General features: G+C 40.6%; 2 pseudogenes; one reads left to right on the top strand and one right to left on the bottom strand.

The window, feature by feature from the left end:
- Window positions 1–3712: 3712 nt before the first annotated feature.
- LOC123925691 lies at window positions 3713–9945 on the bottom strand (annotated as a pseudogene).
- A 1488-nt stretch (window positions 9946–11433) lies between these two features.
- Window positions 11434–17280, top strand: LOC123925690 (annotated as a pseudogene).
- Window positions 17281–17708: the final 428 nt, after the last annotated feature.

The raw sequence follows: 17708 nt of genomic DNA, 5'->3' as shown, positions 1-17708 counted from the left end.
AGGCTCCCCGCTGAGCAGAGAGCCCAACGTAGGGCTTGCAGGACTCAAACCCAGGACCGCAGGATCATGATGTGAGCTGAAGGCAGATGCTTAACCAGTTGAGCCACCCAGGTGCCACAGTGTACAAGGCTTTTAGTTGTTCCACATCCTTGCCTCCTTGGTATGGTAGGTATTTTTAACTTTAGCCTTTCTAGTAGGACTGTAATAGTATCTCATTATGCTTCCAGTCTGCACTTTCCTAATGAATAGTAATGGTGAGCATTTTTTTAGTACTAATTTATCCTTTGTGTATCTTTCTTGTTGAATTGCCTATGAACATCTTTCTTCCAATTTGTTGGAGCCTTATTTGTTTTCTTACTGAGTTTCAGGACTTCTTTATATTCTGGGGATAAATCCTCTACCGTATATGTAACTTGCAAATATTTTCTCCAGTCTGGGACCTCTTTTTTTCTCATTCTCTTAATAGGCAGAAAGTAATTTTAACCAAAATTATCAAGAGCCTCATCAGTTTTCCTAATGACTTCCCTTAATTGCTTGATATTCAAATTATTCTTTTTTGAAACACATTCCTTTTCTGTTTTATCTACTCCTCTTGTTAGCTGGTATGACTGCCGTCTCACTTGCCAACAGCCTTATATGTGATTGGAAGAATCCTTTAACATCGCTTTCATTAACTTCATGAAATCTTGCACTTGTAGCAAAATGTGTAGTTAAATTCTTTCAATTCATTGATTTGCACTTCATTTATATTTGAGGATATTACCACAGTCTCAAAGTTCAAACCAGTGAGAATGTCAACTGAGGGGCAACTGGTGTTTCCTACGGAAAAATATTTAAGTTGGGACTAATTTTATAAATGATCAGTTCATTAGAGAAAATTATATGATGTTTTGCTTCCATATGGGAGCACAGATTTGTGTAATAAATACTAAAAAAACAAAGCTTTCAAGAAAAGACCCCTCTCCTCTCAATATTTCCTCATATCTTGATCTCCCCCTTCCCCCATAACTCTTTCTGTTGTAGGTACTCTGATCTTCTTTGTTTCTTGATCAAGCCCAGTTTTTTTCTGAATGCAAGAACGCCTACTTTCCCCCTGTAACCTAATAAGTAGGCCAAGAATCTAGATTTACTCTGAGTCCAATTGAAATCAATAGAGAAGTTTTTAATCGGGAAAATTACATCATTTGATTTGAACTTTCAAAGAATTTCTCTGAATGGAGAATGGATTATACAGGGTTAAGAATGGAAGTAGATGAGCACTTGGGTGGCTCAGTGGGTTAAGCCACTGCCTTCAGCTCAGGTCATGATCCCTGATGAGGGATCCTGGGATGGAGTCCCGCATTGGGCTCTCTGCTCAGCAGGGATGGAGTCCCGCATCGGGCTCTCTGCTCAGCAGGTGCCTGCTTCCCCCACTCTCTCTCTGCCTGCCACTCTGTCCAGTTGTGATCTCTTTCTGTCAAATAAGTAAATAAAATCTTAAAAAAAAAAAACCAAGAATGGAAGTAGAGACTAATTAGGAAGGTATTTTAGTGGTCCAGTGAGAAATGATGATGACTTGTATCAAAGTGGGATAGTGAGAAGTGTCAGATTTGAGATGTTCTGAAGGTAAAACTAAAAAATTTGGTGATAGAATATGGTATGAGAGAAAGGAGAGTCACAGATGACTCCCAGATTTCTGTCCTTGGTAATAGCATGTATGGTAGACTCATCATGAGATGGAGAAAACAGAAGGTAGGACCAGGTTTCTGAAAAAGCTATCATGAGTTCCATACTGGCCATACTAAGGTCACCTATACGTGTGATCCTAAGTGAAAATTCAAAAAGGCTTTTGGGTATCAGTGTCTAGAGTTAGGGGTAGAAATTAGGCTGGAGATATCAATTGGAAGTTATCAGCATATAAATGATATTTAATGTTAAGGGAACAAATAAGATCATCTGAAAAACAGTATAGAGAAGAGAGTAAAACCTTGAAGTTCCAAGTGGGACAGAGTAGGAGAAATCAGTAAAGGAGTATCAGAAAAGGAAAACCTGGACTGAGTGATGAAGACCAGCTCTGTGTTTAGATATTCACTAGGAGGTTCACTGGAATCATCATATGGTTGTACTCATGGCTAAGACTTGTCCCAGTGCCACACTAAATTCATTGTGCCAGATCATGAGAGAAAAAGACACAGGTGGAGTCTGGAAGAATCCATGAGCAGGCTTCCTTACGCCTTTTTTCTCCTGTGAGGGGTCATATAGAGCACACTCTTCCCCTATTACTGAAAACACAGTAATATGTATGTGATGTTTCTGTGGAAGGAAGCCCATTAGAGACTAAGTGCCCAGGATTTTTATCTGAATCCGACCATGTTACATGATCAGAGTTACCCTCTGTCTGGGCACAGTAAGCCATCAATATCAGTTAGGGAAAAAGAGAAACTACTGAAAATCAAGTTTTCAAATGCTAGCCAAGGGCCAACCTTGCAAGCCCCTTCAAAGGATAGCAATCTCAGGCCTGTTATATTAACTCTTCTTTGTGCAGAATGGCATCACAGAAGCTAAAGGGGGAGAATGTTTCTAGGGAGAGAGATACAGCTAAAGAATCAAGAAAGATAAGAGCCAAAGTGGCCAGTGGATTTGACAGTATAGAAGTAATCATTGACTCTGATACACAATGTCCGAGGGATGGTGGGACAAAGAGGCTAGATTGAAGAAGATTCAAGAATGACCTGGTGAGGAGCGGCTGGGTTGTTCAGTGGGTTAAAGCCTCTGCCTTCAGCTCAGGTTGTGATCCCAGCGTCCTGGGATCCAACTGCATCTTGCTCTCCGCTCAGCAGGGAGCCTGCTTCCCTCTCACTCTCTCTGCCTGCCTCTCTGCCTGCTGTGATCTCTGTCTGTCAAATAAATGAATAAAATCTTTAAAAAAAAAAAAAAAGAATGACCTGGTGAAGGAGTAGAGAGAGCATGGAGATAAAGAATATTTCAAGAAGTTTTCTATTAGGGGAGACAAAAGAAGGAAACATAGTTTAAAGATGATAGAAGTCAAGAAGAGGCTTTTACAGATGACAGATATCAGCACATCTTTGTTTTGGGATCAGGATTATTCATTAGAAAGGGAGGGATGATGGGGAGTAAGGGAATGGATCCACAGCAGGAGTGAAATGGTAGGAGGAAAGACACTTCCTACATTGAAACAGGAGGGAAGAAGAAGACATACAGATTTAGAAATCCAAAAATGAGAAACTTTTTTTTTTCTCTTTTTGCAGGTACACATGCTTGGGCTTTATTTAATAGCCTGTCTGTGACCAAGGACCAGCTTGGAATCTGCAGTTGGAACAGAGTCTGGCTCACCAGGACCCCCATTCTCGCAGTCTACTCTGTGCTGACATAAGCCAGGGAGCCCCTATGAAGAAGCGTGGAACTCAGTTCACTCACAGGTTGGTTTGTTTGTTTTTTGAGATTTTATTTATTGAGAGAGAGAGAGAGAGATAGCGAGCACCCCAGTGGAGGGAAGAGGCAGAGGAAGACGAGAAATAGGCTCCTTACAGGAGCATGATATGCTCCATTCCAGGGATCTAGGATCATGACCTGAGCTGAAGGCAGACACATAACCGACTGAGTCACCCAGACACTCCTCACTCACAAGTTTTTAGAGCCCTCATAAAATGGACTCCCAAAGCAGCTGCTTCTCCTAGAAACTTGGCCACTGGTGGGTGGGACAAGATGAGCTCTAAGCGCTGGTCTTCTTTTGTTTTGGTTTAAGCTTGTTCCAAACCCGCCCCAGGCCCATTTTTCCCATGAAGAAGGTGATAGGAAAATTGCACTTGTACCAGTCTTTTATAATAATGTGCTTCTGAAAATTTTTACCTAAAAGTTCCTTAAGAAGTCAGCCATTTCTTCTGTATGTAATGTTGCTTTTTTACCTGATCCGGCTCTCAGGCCCAGGCCTTTAACTTTTAGTTATGAGTTAATAAATTCTTCCTTTTCCCTATATAATGTCAAATTCTGGTTTGCCCAGACTGTTGGTTCCATTCTTGTGCTTCTTGTCTTAATTCTCTTAGCTTTTGTTCCAACGGTGATTCATTTTCAGGGATGTAAAAGAGAACTGGTTGAAGGTTTGAATTTTTATCTGGGGCCCTATCAGTCATGGCAAGATTTTTCTTGGAGGTCAGAATCCTGAGACCTGGCTCGGCTCTGCATCCCTGAGTTCTGTACCATGCTCCAGGGCGAGCTGATGGCCAGTCCAGTGAAAGCAAAATGGAGGGAGAAGGGCCCTCCTCAAGGGCCACAAGGCTGCAGTGGTCTGTGTCCCCGGCAAAATGAGCAACTTCTGGTGGCTTTTATTTCCTCAGGGAAGTATGAGGCAATGTCCTCAGTTGAGAGTAGAGAGTGGAAAAGTTGTGGAAGATATGAGGAAAAAGTAGAAAGTTGGGAATTTGTAGAGTAAGGAAGAAAATAATCTGGGAAGGAGAATGTATAAAATGGGAACCTGGCAGGAGAGAGGTCATGCTGGAGGTTCAGGACGATTGTGTAATTATTTAACATGTTTTATTAATAAGAGATAATAATTTGAATTAATTTTTTAAAAGATATTATTTATTTATCTGAGAGAGAGAGAAGGAGCAGGGGGTGGGGCAGAGGGAGAGAGAGAGAAGTAAAACGGTACTCCATCTCAGGACCCTGGGATTACCACCTGAGCCATAGACAGACACTTAACCAACTGAGCCACCCAAATGTCTAATAATTTGAATTTATGTCTTTGAAATGTTTCCAATCCACTAAGATCTGCTTCAAAAGGAAACTATTGTATTGGATGGCAGTTAAAAATAGGAAGGAGGTGATGGTGCCTTCTACCAAACAGTTATCAGCTCAAAACTAATGTAATAATTTCACTCCTGAATTACCATTGAACAGTTGAAACTGAATGACCAACTAATCTCCTCAGCCTAAACACACATACAAAATATACCTCTACCATTACATTATAACTTCCCACATCTAACAAAACAGGAAGAGTGGTTATGTTTAGCTGATTGTGTGAGATGGTCTGTCATATAGAGTTTCCGTTACATTCTGATTATCAAGTTAGTGTATTATGTGGCAGATATGTGTGTGTGTGTGTATTTCAATACTGTCATGGCAGGAATTTTTCCTTTTTCCATTCCATTTTCACAGATATGTCTCATGAACACAAACATAAAATATATTCAAAAGAAACTTCGAGAATCTTTTCTGATGGACATATTTTTAGTGTCTGTACTGACTCTCATATTTGTTGAACCCCAGCTGCAGCACTTGCCCTGATCCTCCCATTTATCCCATTATTACTTTCAGTTGTGAGATGAGAATATTCTCTTTAAAATAAATTGGCTCCTCTAAATAAAGACATGTTCAAATAACTACTTTAGTCTCTAATCTCAAGTTAAAATATAGAAAAGATTTCAGCATCTAGAAAATTTATTCAAACCTGCAGTGGCCTTAGTTGTTTTTATCAATACATAAATCACTGTTACCACATTTCTCTCTCCTTTTTAAAAAAGATTTTATTTATTTATTTGACAGAGATCACAAGTGGGCAGAGAGGCAGGCAGGGAGAGAGGAGGAAGCAGGCTCCTCACTGAGCAGAGAGCCCAGTGCGGGGCTGGATCCCAGGACCCTGGGATCATGACCTGAGCCGAAGGCAGAGGCTTAACCCACTGAGCCACCCAGGTGCCCCACTGTTACCACATTTCTTAATTTTCTAATGCATGAAATAATTAAGCTTAGAATATGCCTTTCCTAGACGCAATTAATTCAGTGCTGCTATTGGTTTAATTTTTACTTGTATGAATTTTTATAATGTGTAACTTTCCATATATTCCCAAAGTATTTTTGTATTAGTTGGGGAGTCGATGTGACACCTACAAGAGATAAAGGTGGAGGAGGATGGATTGAGTAGGGAGAGCCCGCAGATTTGGATGCTGATCTGACACCCGTGAAAAAGTGACAAGGAAACAAGATTGGATGGTGAGAGCCTCAGATTTATGTACAGCTAGCCAAGTCTCAGCCAACCCACTGGGGAGCTCCAGAGTGAAGATTGCCTGTTAGAGAAGGCCTGCCTTAGGTAGGTGACTAGACCCTAGCACTGCTGTGATTATCTATCGGTCATTGGTTGGGGCTGCATGGGAAGATAATGACCTCAGCTAGAATACTGCTGTGGTGGATCCTGAAGGTGCTGCGGCTGGACGCTCTTAGCCGACTGCATTCTACCAGATAAAGGGAGATGCAAGCAACACATGTTCATGCCTCCTACAACCGGTTTGCCCCTTTTGCTAAACTGGTTGTCGCAAACAGTTCAGTTGTTCGCAAGTTCAAATCATGGATTACTGCATAGTCTCCTAACTTTCCTCCTTTTGACCAGTCCTTCATCTCTCCATGAAATACTCTTAGCAGTTCAATCTCTGAAAAAATCATTTTTATTCTGTTACTCCTTCACTGAAAAATAGTCAGTGTCTCCCTGTTATTTACAAAATAAAGCCCAGACTCTAACCTGGTGCTCAAGCCTAACACAGGACTGTCCCCAACCTAGCATTCTGTTTTTATCTAACTTTATATCCTTTCTGGTCAGTCCACGTGGGGCCTGTTGTGATTGCTCCAACATTCTTTTTTTTTTTTTTTTGTATAAAACTGTATCATTCTTTATTTTGCATACTTTAATCTCAGAACAAAATAAACAGAAAAAAAAAACACACAATACACATCCAAACCCCTTGTCAAATATCAGAAGGGATAGGGCTTGAGGGCTTTCTTTCCTGCCTCAGAGACAGGAGGAAGAAAAAAAAAACCCACTAGACATCAGCAGAGGGAACCAGGAGAACAGGGCCACTCCGGGCTGCTAGGGAGCCATGGGGACACTACACAGAGGGCTCAAGGTCTGCAGGTAGAACTAATCTACTTCTTCCATGCGAGAGGCATCATCATCACCCCCAAGGTGGGGGGATCTCATCAGGAACAGCAGCACTGGGTTCCTCTGCTATCACTTCATCTTCATCAATGCCCAGGCCTTCGCTCCAACATTCTATTTATATTTACATATTTCTTATTGTTCTATTCCATTTGACATACCATTTCCTTCTATCTACTTATAGAAAAGCTCAACCCATCTTTCAAGTTCAGTTTGAACTCCCTCTCCAACAGATATCAGTATCTTACCCTTCCTCAGAAATAGTTGAATATGTCTCCCACCTATTCATATTCTTCCTTATTACCCAAATTTTATTTTACTTTATTTTACTTTGTTGTACATAGGCTCCATGCCCAACATGGCACTTGAACCCATGACCCTGAGATTTTTCTCTACCGATTGAGCCAGCCAGAAGCCCATTCTTACTCAAGTTTTGATGTGGACTTGTCTCTTTCCCAAGTATCCTATCATGTCCTTTGGGATAAGAGGAACACAATATTGGTTTTTATTCCACAAGTACTCCAGAATTGAATGAAGAGAGAAAGAAGCATGAGAGAATAGGCAGTATAGGAAACCACTACAGAAATGAAAAAAATAAAGAGACAAAAATTTAGGGTAGGGTGATATAGGAAAATACATTGGGAAATGAAAAATACTCCATGTGACTATTTTGTGGGAATGGATGACTTTCTTCATTTTCCTCTTTCTTAGTTATAGACCAGAGCAGAATTCTTTACCCAAGATACAGAGATGCTTAGGTTAATTATGAATGGGCTTTGGGGGAGTGTGCTGATTAAAATCTCTGAAATTTATGAAAAGTTTATATATATGTATATGTGAACACAAGCAGGGGGGAGCAGCAAGCAAACGGAGAAGCAGGCTCCCCACCAAGCAGGGAACCTGACGTGGGACTCAATCCCAGGAGTCTGGGATCATAATTTGATTCAGAGGCTTAACCGACTGAGCCACTCAGGTGTCCTGAAAGTGGCATAATTTTTAAATATCCCCATATGTTCCTACAAAAACAGAGCAAGTTGATAAGCAAAATCTAGGGGTGCCTAGGTGACTCACTCCGTTAAGTGTTCACCTCTTGATTTTGGCTCAGGTTGTGATCTCAGTGTCATGAGATTGAGCCCTGCATGGGGCTCCCTGCTCCTCACGGGGCCTGCTTAGGATTTACTCTCTTCCTCTTCTTCTGTCCCACCCCTATTCCCCCTGGCAGAGCTCTATCTCTCTCTCTTTAAAAAAAAAAAAAAGCAAAATCTAAAACCCACAAACAACAAGTTTAGGTAGCAAGGTATGAACTGCCAGATATATGCAGGAGGGTAAACATCATGAGAGCAACAAGATTCACAAGTGATAGGAGGTCAAGAAAGCTCAAACAAAATTAAACACCAGATTACAAAAGGATGACCCAAAAAGGAGTCTCACTTGCTGTGTAAAGCTTAGAGAGTTCATCTAAGCGTAGCAGTCAAAAGGTGTCAGTCAAAAAGAGGAGAAGCTTTGCGGGCTCAATATTTCAGGTAAACACAAGGGAACTATGAGAAGATCAGAGGGCACTGGAATGGTCTGGGGTTTATGGATGGTGCTAGGATGGTCTAAGCTATATGTGCTTTCACACCAAGACCAAGCCCTACATGAGAGAAAAGGTGCTAGGACAAGACAGAAAACAGGCCACATTATAACTACCACAAGTAGCATATTAGTTACAAAAACTCCAAATCTGAAAATTCATTCCCCTGTCTGTTTTTCTTACCAATTATATCAGTAGTATTGTTTGATCTCACATATAAGAGGGCTTGTAATGAGAGTACATAGTACCATCAAGATACTTCAACAATAAAATACAGTCAACACAGAGACTTTTCAAATTTGACCACTAACTCACTCCCATTATCAAATTCCCAAGAAAGATAGAAATCTAAAGATTAAAGCCCCTTAAAAATTTAAGTCGAGAGAAATTACTGACCAAATTCAGATTTGCCCTTTAGATTTAAATTTCAAAGAATATAATGTCCAGAACTCATCCTTTCCACTTCATATTTTACTCAATTAGAAAAGTTTTTCAAGGTTTAAATAGGGTTTGAATTTTTTGTAAACAGTTGTAGCTTGGACAAAAATCGTTTTAGTTTAATATCAAGTCTGCCATTAAGTTTCTAGAGAATCAAAAAAGTCAATAAGGGGGCACCTCGGTGGCTCAGTTGGTTAAAAGGCTTCCTTCGGCTCAGGTCATGATCCCGGAGTCCTGGAATTGAGCCCCGCATCAGGTTCCCTGCTTAGAAGGGAGTCTGTTTCTCCCTCTGCCCCTCACCCCACCTGTGCTCTCTCTCTCAAATAAATAGAAAATCTTAAAAAAAAAAAAAAAGTCAAGACACAAAATTATGGCAGTACTGTCCCCACACCCACCAAATTTGGGAAAAACTACTCCCGTCTCTAGTGTTGTCATTCCAGCCAAAATTGTGTTCCCAAAGCCCATTAATTGGTGTTGTCAGATACCAGTTTAGCTTTACCAAGATAGCTGGTCTGATACAGGGCTCAGGTATCCACGTCCTGTGGACATAAACATAATCGAGAGATGTTAAATTTGGCACTTTGAGTTTTTCATTTCCAGGGTGATAATTTGCTATTCACTTTAATTCCTCTCTCAGAATGGAACCTGAGATATTGTTTTCTTGTGAAGCTTAGAAATTTATAGAATTTGAAACATGTATCAGTAGTGATCAGGTAAGTTCTGCTGCAGTAACAAAGAGCTTCAAAATGTTTAGTGGCTTAAGAGAACAGCAGTTTATTTCCCACTCATACTACACATCCATTATGGATGGGCAGGGAGTTCTGTTCACATTGTGCTCACTTAAGGAACTAGGATGATGCAATCTCTGTAAGTTTCTTCCATGATTAGCACAGCAGGGACAAGGGAATGTAACAAGTGATACCCTGCTTCTAAGAATTTCTACCCAGAAGCAACACACACCTTTTTCACTCACATTACTTCCATTCACATTCCACTGGTCAAAGCACATTATGTAGCCTTCTAATTCCAAATGGAACACGGAAGGATACTATTGCCTTTAGCTACAATTAGAATGACGTCTGTTCAATACTGCTTATGTAGTATCTTCTGAGCCGACAGTTGTAATCCTTGGCCGTCAGTTGCTATACTACTTTCAGCTTTGGATTGGCTTAGCCAATGTTTCCCAAATTTGTCTGATCAAAATAGTCACCTTGGTGCTTATTATTATTTAACAACTGCATGCAGAAAAATACTGATTCCTATGTTCTATTCCTGTAGTAATGATTTAGTAGTTCTGAGATAAGGCCTAAGAATCTGTATGTTTTTAAAAATACCCTCTGTTAGACAAGGAAACCTCCTTCCCAGCATAGATTTTTTTTTTTTTTAAATAGACTTTATTTTTTAGAGTGCTTTTAAGCACACAGAAAAATTGAGTGGAAAATACAGAAAGAGTTCCTGTATATCCTCTCATCCCGCACATGCACAACCTGCCCCCACTATCAACATCCTGCACCAGAGTGGTACTTCTGTTACAACGGATAAATCTACATTGATGTATCATTATCACCAAAAGTGGATCGTTTACCTTAGGGCTTACTCTTGGTGTTGTATATTCTATTGACTTGGACAAATGTATGACATGTATAATGACATGTATCCACCAGTATAGTATTTAGAATTATGTCACTGCTCTAAAAATTCTCTGCTCTCCCTATAGACCCCTCCTTCCCCGACTCCTGGCAACCATTTATCTTTTTACTGTCCCATAGTTTTGTCTCTTTCAGAATGTCATATAGTTGAAGTGGTACAATATATAGCCTTTTTTAAGATGGCCTTCGTTCACTTAGTATTATGCATTTAAGATTCCACCATGTCCCTTGAGGGCTTGATAGCTTTTATTTATTTTTTTGGTAGAGAGAGATAGAAGGTGGGAGAAGGGGCAGAGGGAGAGGGGGAGAGAGAATCTTAAGCAGGCTCCACGCCCAGTGTGGAGCCCAATGTGGGGCTCAATCTTACAACCCCTAGATCATGACCTGATCTGAAATCAAGGGTCAGACACTTAAGTGACTGAGCCACCCAGACACCCCAATAGCTTATTTCTTTTTAATGCCTAATAATATGCCACTGACTAGATGTACCACAGTTTGTTTATCCTTTTATCAACTGAAATATATCTTGCTTGTTTCTAAGTTTTGGTAAGAGTATGTTTAGTTTTGTGAGAAGCTACCAAATTGTTTTCCAAAATGGGCGTACCATTTTTGCATGCACACCAGCAATGAATGAGCATTCCACACTGCACCTCGTAGAAGCCCATATAGTTGTCAAGGTTAAAAACATTCTAAAGTCCACTCATACCTTTGAATTTACAAATCTCCTTTAAATGTCCAGTTTGGGTTTTGATTTTTTAATATTCCTTAATATTTGTCTGTTGGGAGGTCTTCAGATTTTAGGGCCATAATGCCTTTCCAAACTACATGTTTCCCCAGGCCCCCCAGAGATGGAGCTGGCCTGTACACTTATGGCCAGTGAGAGAGTGATTGGTTCTGGCTGTGTGGACTCGCTGGCTGCCAAGAGAGCTAAAAGCTGGTTAGAGAATGCTGGTTTATTCTGGACAAACTTACCAACCAAGGGAGTCATTCCACTTCCCCTAAGGTAGGGTGAGTACAGGGGCAGAAAGGCCAAGAGTTAGCATTCATTGGGTTCCTTCTTCATGGGAAGAAACGAAAAGTATAAGAGAAGCTTTCTCTGTAACAGGGTGGTCTCTGTGTTCTGGTGACGTAGGAGAAAAGCTCAGGTCATAAAAATATTTTAGGCAGGGCAAGATTTGAGAACTTTAGGAAAATAGAGGTGGTTTAGAGTAGTTGTTGTGGGGAATGGAATAAGGACTGAAGAACATATTAATTATAAAAAAAATTCTTGGGGCACCTGGGCGGCTCAGTTGGTTAAGTGTCTGCCCTTGGCTTGGGATTGAGCCCTGTGAGCCTGCATCAGGCTCCCTGCTCAGTGGGAATTCTGCTTCTCCCTCTCTCTCTTCCCCTCCCCATCCCTTCTCAGGCTCTCTCTCTCAAATAAATGAATAAAATCTTAAAAAAAAAATTCCTGAATGTCCCTTGTGGTCTAGAAGTCCAACTAGGTTCAGGAAGTAATCAAGGTTTAAATCAATCCAGGAGGGGCACCTGGGTGGCTCAGTGGGTTAAAGCCTCTGCCTTCGGCTCAGGTCATGATCTCAGGGTGCTGGGATCGAGCCCCACATCAGGCTCTCTGTTCAGCGGGAAGCCTGCTCCCCCCTCTCTCTGCCTGCTTCTCTTCCTACTTGTGATCTTTGTCTGTCAAATAAATTCCAAAAAATTATTTAAAAAAATCAATCCAGGAGCTGAGATGAAAAAAATGAACAATAGAAGTGACTAGTACCAAGCAGAGTGGAAGAAAAACCAAGGTAACTATGGTGACCAGTCTCTACAAATACAAGTGAAGCCAGTTGGAATACTGATACTGCTGGCTAATGTTCATCACGGATTTAATGTATGCCAGGTTTATGTGGATTATCTCATTTAACCTTCAGAGGAATCCTGTGAGAAATTTAGGGCATAGAGGGATTAAGTAATTTGTCTCTGGTTACTCAGCAAGTAAAGGGAGGGTCATGATTTAAAGCTAGGCAGACTAACTGTACAATCTGTAGCCTTAACCATAGCACCACTAGGTGAGAGTTGATGGAACTTATATTACTCTGAGAACAAATACCAGATTCAGTAGAATGGGAGAAATGACAGAGAAGAGGTGATGACTGGGGATGGGCATTTTTTAAAATCCGAGAAGTTGAACAGATTCGATATTCAAGGAAGGCGGGTGGCAAGAAGTCAATCAGCCTGAGAAAATATGAGGTCCGGTTGTTAAAAGTCATGGACCGGGAGGTTGAAGTTGTCAGGGGTGATGTAATTGGAGGGAAAGTTCCAGAAGCTATCAGGGAACATAAATGATATCCCCAAGGCTAGTAGACAAATTTGATAGGGAAAAGAGGGTGGTATAAACATTTGTCCTAAATATCAAAGGAGCATATGTAATATCCTTTTCTCCCTCTGGAGAGAGCAGCCCTCCTTTATTTTACTTAAGAGAAAGATAAGGAAAAAGCAAAGACTAAAAAGACATGTCTGTGCTGCTAATAATAATCATGGCTACTTGATGACAAAGTAAAATAACTGTTAAATCTCTGTTGTTTGTCCTGTCTCATTTTAACATTGTGAACTAAGCTATTAAATACTAAATACAGGTTTTCCCCCTCAGTTTGAAAGCAAAATGTTCCTGTGAAAACTTTCATAAGCTGAAATGACACAAAGCAAAGAAGCAATTACCTTTGATTTATATGGAAATTTTTTTTTAGCCTTCCCAGACGCAAAAAGTCACCTCTTTTAGGCTTTTCTAAGACCTTAGGACACGCCTTGCTAATGGATGCACGTAATAAATCAAGATAAAGCCCAAATGCTCACAGACACAGTTCAAAGTGATGACTTTTTTTTATTAATTTTTTTATTAACATATAATGTATCATTAGCCCCAGGGATACAGGTCTGTGAATCGCTGGGTTACACACTTCACAGCACTCACCATAGCACATACCCTCCCAAATGTCCATAACCCAACCACCCTCTCCTTAGCCCCCTTCCCTCCGGCAACCCTCAGTTTGTTTTGTGAGATTAAGAGTCTCTTATAGTTTGTCTAAAGATTTTATTTATTTATTTGACAGACAGAGATCACAAGTAAGCAGAGAAGCAGGCAGAGAGAGGAAGGGAAGCAGGCTCCCTGCTGAGCAGAGAGCCCGATGCAGGGCTTGATCCAAGGACCCTGAGATCATGACCTGAGCCTAAGGCAGAGGCTTTAACTCACTGAGCCACCCGGGTGCCCCCAAAGTGATGACTTCTTTATGTTCAGATGCTGAGTGTCATTGCTGGGAAGGAGCTTGGTGGGGCCTCTCTCTCTCTGCTCCCGGTGTTCACTGCCTCTGTGGCATAAATTTGTTTTGCTACAAAACAAATGCTGAACACTACTTTTGCTTTCACCTTCCTTCTTAAAAGTGAAAATCCTCTTTGGATTTCTTCCCGTCTTTCGTAATAACAAAGTGGCATAACATGAACTCTCAAAAAGCAGGGGATACCTCTAATCCTTTTTTATGAGAGTATACATAGCATAGCACTTTTATTCCCAGAACAAAAATGTAACACTTTTATTCCCAGAAGCTGCTTTTCTGTTTCTCATTAAAAATTTTTGATGTAGCTGAGACATGTCCCATTTAAATGTACTTCTTACTTCCTTGGATACTCTTGAATAAAACATTCCGTCATGCTGTTCCTTGGCAGAAAAAATATTCACTGGCACTGTTTGTTGACATTTCAAAAATGTCTCCTGCTTTGTATTATTCCATTCTCAAATGTGTATTATGTTATCCTTCATGAATACATAGCATTTTTTTTTGTAGTTGTCTGTCTGTCTCTATCTCTGTTATCATATTAGAGGGAAGACCTATGCTATGCAGTTCTTAATCTCTTAAAGTCACATACATTTAATGCCATATTTTGCGCCCTTTTTTTTTTTTTTGAGTCATTTCTACTGATTGCCCTTTAGTCATTGGAAAATGGTTTGTGTATTTAGCATTGAGCTTTGGTACTTTTGGTACTAGATCTTTATTAGAAATATCAGATGATAATCTGGCACATTGTGACATCTAGGTGTATTTTCAGCTATTTTCTATTTATATCTTCTTAGGTGTATTTCTTTTTTTAAGAAAAATCTAGTATCTTTCTTTTCCTTCTAGGGCATTCTTTCCTTGGGGAAGATACTTTGTGAAATTCATAAACGCTTTCAAAGAATCTGATATGCATTTTAAATGGTTTCAAGGCTTTTCTGGTTTTCTGAATACCTATACCTGAAAGTTTTATATTTGAAAAGTACCTGTAGACTTACTAATATCAAGTACTCCTGAAATAGTCAAATTCCCCTTGATAGGTTAGTTGTCAAATTTAAATTTGTTTTGCATTTGCCTTTCTGTCTTCTCTATGCCAAATACAAGAACAACACCTTGGTAACGGCGTTCAGGGAGTTATTTATCAGAATCTGGTTACTCCTCCCATCCTCATTTCCTCCAGGGGCTCCCATCCTGACCCACAGTCATCTGTGGCCTGGGGTGTTTCAAGAGCCTCCCAGGTGGTTGGTTGCCCCTGGCACTCCATCCCCTATCATCTTTATCCAGAATGATCCTATTGAAACATAAGTCAGGTCATGTCACTCCTTGGTCCTTGAATGGCTTCCCATCTCATTCCGAGTAAGTGCCAAAATCTTCACATTAGCTATGAGTACCTAAGTGATCTGGCCCTTCCATCTCTCACCTTACCCTTCCCTCTCTCTCTCCTTCTGTTCCAGCTATAAACTTCTTGCTGTTCCTTGAATATTCCAAAATGCTCCTACCTTAAAGTCTTTGCTCAAAATGTCAACCTTTCAAGGAAGCCTTCTCTGAACCCCTGTTTTAAATTCATTTTCCCAGCAACCTCTGTTCCTTTCCCCTGCTATTTTTTTGTTAATAAAACATTACTATCATCTGATATATTTTAACAGATGTATCATTTATCATCTGCACTGCCATACACTCAAATATAACTTCCACGAGAAGCTTATAGAACTGTGCTGGATGTGGAGAAGGCTCTGCAAGAAGAAACAAAAAATTGTATGAACTAACTTAGCAGTTAGCATGAGAAATGAGAAATGTTTGATAAACAAAATGATGTACTAGGATACTGGATAAGAATCTGTGGTTACGGGGCGCCTGGGTGGCTCAGTGGGTTAAAGCCTCTGCATTCGGCTCGGGTCATGATCCCAGGGTCCTGGGATCGAGCCCCGCATCGGGCTCTCTGCTTGGCTGGGAGCCTGCTTCCTCCTCTTTCTCTCTCTGCCTGCCTCTCTGCCTACTTGTAATCTCTATCTGTCAAAAAAATAAATCTTTAAAAGAATCTGTGGTTACAATGGAATCTTTTAGAAGCTTAGTGGAATCCCAGATGACTAGACAGAGTAGGAAATGCAACCCTTTTGGTTTATATTGCGGACCTCCCGCTTCAGCTTCTGGGCTTCTGTGGTGAAGCTAAGAGTGGGACTGGGGTAGTACTTATCTTCAGTTAGTTTAGCTAAACGAAATTGAGGTAGCAGGATTGGTTTTACTTGACAATATGGAAGTACATAATACTATTTAGGTAGATTCTCCATTCTCCAATCTGTCATAAACTTTCATTAGGAAATCTTGCATGGCTTTTATGGAAGAATATGTATCTCCCTCTTTCCCTTCTACTTCACTGGGGCTTCTGGCAAGTTTTATATTGGGTTCTAAGTCCCAAATGAAGTACAGTTATTTTTTTTTTAATTTAAAGATTTTTATTTATTTATTTGACAGACAGAGGTCACAAGTAGGCAGAGAGGCAGGCAGAGAGAGAGGAAGGGAAGCAGGCTTCCCACTGAGCAGAGAGCCCAATGAGGGGCTCGATCCCAGGACCCTGGGATCATGACCTGAGCTGAAGGCAGAGGCTTTAACCCCCTGAACCACCCAGGTGCCCTGAAGCACAGTTTTATTTCAAGAAAGAAATAGAAGTTAAAAACCAAACAAATCTTTAACTTCAAGTTCTGTTTTCAGGATGCTAGACTATTCTTCAACTGATCAGTGCCTGGAATCTGCAACCACCATTGGGGAGACATAGGTTTGCACTTGCAGGTTGTTTAAAGAGCCCATTGGAGGGCACATTGGTGTCTTTGCTGCTGCTGCAGGTGGTGGTGGTCTGTTTGAGCAACCAGACCTGAGCATGGAGGCACACAACATCTGCAGCAAACGAGAATTCAATGGCCAGTTCTTTGGAACAGGAACTCACATGACTTTGACTGGACCAGCACGTTATGAGCCAAATGTTTATGATTTCAAAAATACTTAAGGTTAGATGTACAGTGATCTCCTTAGGAAGGAGAGAATGGCATTTTATGTATATTAGACAGAAATAAGATAATCAAACCCTGGCCAGAAATGTTCCAGAACGGCAAAGATGTATTTGATTTGCTGCTCCTCGTTTGTGAAGAGAGAGCGAATGACCAGATGGTTGAAGATCAGAATTCCAGAGAGCAGGAGACCTGCCACCCCATGCCTGTAAGCAACAGGGACTTCCAGAACAGTGACAGAGAGGCCACCCTGGGGGCATTCTTCATCTGTGAGCTATGCCAATGCATTCAGTGTAGGGAGGACGTGGAGAATTAAAGCGATGGGCTGCTGCAGGAGTTGGAGGAGAGCTCCAGGGCCTTCCTGCACACAGTTTTCTTCCACTGACCCACCTGGCCTGGTACCTGGTGGGCCATCCACCCTCCTAAACCCAGCTTCTTGAGCTTCCTCTTAGTAAAGTTTTGCCCTTCCTGATATTGTTTTTCCTTTTAGATTTTCTGCCAGTGGATGGTAGTAATACCCAAATAAAGTGTAACTGTGAAATGAGAATATACACATAAATGCTAGATTAAAAAAATCATTTTTTTCTATCTCACTTTTACTTATGAGTGGGATATTGATTTTAAAGTTTTTTTTCTTTCACCAAAAGAGAGAACAACAGTTTATACTACATTTCCTCTGTATTTCTGTGTCTTTCTTTGTGGTTTCTTCCCTTTACCCCTAAGCTTGTTGGAATGTTCAAATAACCTGAATGAAGAAGTGGACTTTATCTTATCAGGAAAATAAGAAAATTAAAAAATAAAGAAACTGTTGGA

This window comes from Meles meles, chromosome 15, assembly GCF_922984935.1.
Source record: "Meles meles chromosome 15, mMelMel3.1 paternal haplotype, whole genome shotgun sequence".
In the NCBI taxonomy this organism is placed as follows: domain Eukaryota; kingdom Metazoa; phylum Chordata; class Mammalia; order Carnivora; family Mustelidae; genus Meles; species Meles meles.
The sequence above is the reverse complement of the archived record's forward strand: the minus strand, read 5'-3'. Positions and strand labels throughout refer to the sequence as shown.